We start from the raw sequence: 4904 nt of genomic DNA, 5'->3' as shown, positions 1-4904 counted from the left end.
GTGTGTGTGTGTGTGTGTGTGTGTGTGTGTGTGTGTGTGTGTGTGTGAAATGCAATGGAGGTGTATGTTTAGGAGAGTGAGTAGTGTTTCTGAGAAAGTGTACAGGTCTGCTTATGACGCTTAACTATTGTGAAATAGGTGTGGACATACGAAAGTGTGTGCTTGGCTGAAGGAGAGTGCTTTAAATCCCTTTATGTGGCGTTAAAACACACACACACACACACACACACACACACACACACACACACACACACACACACACACACACACACACACACACACACACAAATTAGTACTTCTTAACCTCTTCCTCAGTTCTTAACCTCTTCAGTATGATGAGTTCCTTTATTTGTTATAATATTGCTGTCACCCGGACGACTTTTATCGAAGGTAAACAATTCCCGCAACCCCTCCAGTACGACGCTGGCTTAATTCTTGTTATTGCCTTATGATTTAATCTAAGTGGAAACTTTACGTAATAAAGTGTGTGTGTGTGTGTGTGTATATATATATATATATATATATATATATATATATATATATATATATATATATATATATATATATATATATATATATATATATATATTAACCACCGTACCACAAATAAATGGCTGACCGAAACTGTTTTCAATCCATTGACTATGGAAGGTATACCCTGTGAAACTACAGTACAATCATGTGGTATATAATAACAATATAAAACAATGGACACTATTTTTTGAAGAGGCAATATGGAACTGTCTCCTTCAGTACAAAAGTTATTCCCTGGGCAAAATAAAATCGTCTGCCGGCAGGGAGAATAAACAAAGCATCATGGCACTGAAGGGGTTAAGTACTAAACGAGAAACAGAAGTTCTAATGAATGTGTTTTTGGCTCAAGATGGATGCATTTTACTCCAGTACCATGACGTCTTTTTTTTTTTTTTTTTAATGCTGTCAAATGATTAACTGGAGGGACACTCACTGGAGCGCATCTCTCCGGCAAGGGCAACGTAATTTCCAAACCACTTCATAATGGGTTAGGTTTTCTCATCACTGATTAGAGTTTCACAAAAATATTTTCCGGATCCAAAATCTGTAACACGATTCAGATCGGTCACAAAAGTTAATCGATTGTTCCCTGGGACATGGGCTATCTACCCTCCAAATTTGGTCCACATCTCTCTTATAGTTTTTGAGTACCCCTGCTAACAGACAAACAAACAAACAATCATACAAACAGGAGTGAAAACATGCTCTTCCTGTTGAAGAGAAATATATCTTAGCATAGCCCCTAATAGTCTCTGATAACGGTACACCACTGGAAGAAATTAAGAGTATAAATGTCATCTCGGTACTGGGGTAAAGATAACTCGAGTGCGTGGGTAGACGCGAAGGGCACAGCCGGAGATCTAAGTGCGTTAGAAGTGGAGTAAGTGGCTGAATGAGTGTGTGTGTGTTGGTGATTGATTTATTGACAAGGAACGTGGGCGTTAAGTGGCTTTGTGTGTGTGTGTGTGTGTGTGTGTGTGTAACAGAGAGAGAGAGAGAGAGAGAGAGAGAGAGAGAGAGAGAGAGTCTGATTTGTAATAAATGATGGGAGATGGAATGGGAGAGATACTAACCACTCCAGAAAGGCGACGTCTTGTCTTATTCTCGTAATCGACAGGTAACTTTATTTAGCTTCGGGAACACCTGTCTCAGTGAATTAGAGATGGGATAAGAGGGTGTGGGCGGACAGCGAAGAAACAGGTCATATGACTGCCTTAAAGGGAAAGTATGTACACTGCACCTACTGGAGTGTGTCTGTGGGGGAGGTGGGTGTGGGTGAATGAGTGTTGCAGGTTGGTGGGTCTTGTTTCGGGTGTTGATATGCGTGTCTGTGAATGTCATAGGTGGGTGTGGATGTGAGTGTGGATGAATATGAGAGGCGTGGGTGGGGGTTACAAGGAGTGGCGTGGGTGGTTGCAAGTGCTTTACAATGAGGTCATGAAGGAGAAGGGCTTAATTGCCTTGTGTGTCAGTGGCTTCAATGAAGCGGGAAGCTGCGTGGGTGGCGCGTATGGAAGCCTGCGTGTGCGTCTGTTTGTGTGAATGCATGCTTGATGCGAGCACGGACGTGTGTGTGTATGTGTGTGTGTTGTTAGTAAGTGCTGATTCATGTCAGTACCGTTACATTAGGGCGTCGTGCGCGCGAGAGAGAGAGAAAAAAAAATAAGGAGAAAAAGAGATAGAGAGAGATCCCAAAATTGTATCAAAAAGACTTTCAAGAATATATCTCCTAGTTAATAAGAACACCCATTCTCAGAACACACACACCCTTTCCATTTCATTTTACCACTAAGAGCTCACCTTGTTTTTTTTCTGGGAGGGAGGGGGCATGGGGACTTTTCCATACTTGGGCAAAGTCGTCTGGCTGCCGTTAGAAAATAACAAAGACGTCATCGTACTGAACAGGTGAACATAATATTATCCCATCAGTCAGTAATGATTTCTTCTGAGCCGAATAAAATTGTCTGAAGGTAGTAAAAATATAATGATTTTAAACGTTACTGAAAAGATTAGTCACTCTGTTCTCATTCAGTCCCTTATCTAATCTCTCTCTCTCTCTCTCTCTCTCTTCTTTCACTCCCTGTTTTCCTGCACGCAGTAACAACACCACAGCCACGATAAACTACAGGTGAATTAATTTTCACAATGAAAAATATTACCGTACTTCAAACCAGTCGTAAATAATTTAATAACAAGTGGAATTATTCATGTGTTCTCCTCGTTAGTAACTGGACTCATCTCGAACATTTTTTTTTGTTTTTGTGTGTGTGTGTGTCTATGTGTGTGTGTATGCTTTGGCTAACAAGCATACACCTACTGTAGACACGTACACATGCGCCACTTACATATACTCGCACATAGCCACAACCGTCTCTCTCTCTCTCTCTCTCTCTCTCTCTCTCTCTACATAAAAATCATAATTGGATGGTGAAAGTCTACAAAGCGAATAAAAGTAAAGCTAAAGAAAAAAAACGAACACTCTAAAAATATACTTTTTAGTTTGTTCAGTTGACGATGCTGCAAATCTCTCTCTCTCTCTCTCTCTCTCCTGTATGTCTGTCTGTCGCTTTCTCTCTGCATGACTGCTTCTTATTTACTCCAAACGACAAAGGCAAAACAGGTTTATTTATCTGATTATCCAGCTGTCTAGTATTTTATATCTACTTAATGCCTAACGAAGCATCCTGTAGCAGCGGTTCTGGAAGTAAAGCCCTCCTGGTTTTTTCTGTTCCTACTCAGTAACGACCCCTCCCCCCAAGACACACCATCATCACCTCGTTACACAAACCTTCGGATTTTGGTCTTCAATCTGTTCAACCCGATGACGTCATTTTAATCTCTCCCGTCCGTTTTGTACTTACGATTTCATTCATACGTCAAAGAGACTTCGATCTGGAGCTCTTCAGTATAGATATATAGATATATTTTTTTAACTCCTTTTATATTCAGAACTGAATAAAATAGGCTGATGGTAGCAAGAAAATGTCATCAGACTGAAGCCGTTAGCTTTATTCTTGCTTTCTCCAGACGATTTTATTCAAGCTGGAAAAGATCTCTCCTACTGAAAATATTTAACGATGGCTACACTCGGCCTCTCCAGTTCGAAATCTCCATGTTTAGCTGAATACTGCCTGGTGGTAGCAAGAACAAAATGCAAGTATGTCCTCGGGCAGAATGGGTTCAAATTGTTCTAGCTAAGGTCAGAGTAGTTTATTCTGCTTGTGACCCTTCGTACTGAATAAGTCACTGAAAGCTAGGCGCATCTACTTCCTCCATTACAAAAAAAAATATATATATATATATATATATATATATATATATATATATATATATATATATATATATATATATATATATATATCTCCAGATGTGAATGATATCGTTTGGAGACTGAAAAAATGATGTAAATATGCATAATCGTAATGATGTGGTGATCTCAGGAGAAAAATATGACATTTAATTTCTATGTCGTATTTTCTTCATTCATTCATCCTACTCCACATGATATTATTCAGCTTTGAGGGGAGACTTACTGTGATGAATAGATAAAGGTTTTTAGCTAACCCTCCCCCCCCCCCAATTGCGAAGACCATCTTCAGCTGAATGAAATTAGCTGTAGAAAAAAAAAAGGAAAAAAAAAGAGAGAATAAAGAAGAAAGTCACGGGGCTGGGGTGGCACAGCATATTTCGTAACGCCTCCACCTTATCGACGTATTCTGGCCATTACACCTCTCCATCCTCTAGTACGAAGCAAATTACATCGATACTAATAATACGTAGCATAAAGGGAAATAATGTGGAATAATGAGTATGATGAACCGCTAAGAAAAGATGTTAGAAAGTCTCCTACGCCACTTAAACATACGGTTCTACAGATAGTTTACAATATTCCTGTCAGTGCTAAGTCCCTTTTATCATTTTAGTCATCCTGCCATCACATGATTTTGCTCGAGATCCTATTAAAAGTCGAACGGAAAATAAGTAATATAAATTTGTTGATTATTATGCATGAACAAGTATCATATTTTCCCTGGAGAACTTTAACTTCGTCTTTGTTTTCTTCTCTCCCCCCTCACCTACACATGCGACCGTGTGGCCTAATGGATAAGGCGTCGGACTTCGGATCCGAAGATTGCAGGTTCGAGTCCTGTCACGGTCGATAATATTTTTGCCTTTGATAACCTTCCCCATTTAACGCTAATGGGTAATCCATATTCCTCAGTCTCAATGACCCATACTCGGCCGAATAAAACCGTCTGCGGTTAGCCTGGCATGAAGAGAATACGACATTTGTCTCGACCATGAGATAGTTAATGGTGACAGTCTTACCTCCCTGGCTTTTAAGAAACATTTTCACATGAATAAAATCG

The 4904-nt window shown here is 39.7% G+C and overlaps 1 non-coding gene across 1 annotated transcript; it reads left to right on the top strand.

The window, feature by feature from the left end:
* Positions 1-4620: 4620 nt before the first annotated feature.
* Positions 4621-4693, top strand: TRNAR-UCG (transfer RNA arginine (anticodon UCG)). The gene has a single exon. It is a non-coding gene; the product is annotated as a tRNA-Arg (tRNA).
* Positions 4694-4904: the final 211 nt, after the last annotated feature.

This window comes from Coenobita brevimanus, chromosome 23 (genome assembly GCF_032717465.1).
Source record: "Coenobita brevimanus isolate Jiangsu-jjx chromosome 23, ASM3271746v2, whole genome shotgun sequence".
Taxonomy (NCBI): Eukaryota; Metazoa; Arthropoda; class Malacostraca; order Decapoda; family Coenobitidae; genus Coenobita; species Coenobita brevimanus.
This window is presented reverse-complemented; position numbering and strand designations above follow the sequence as displayed.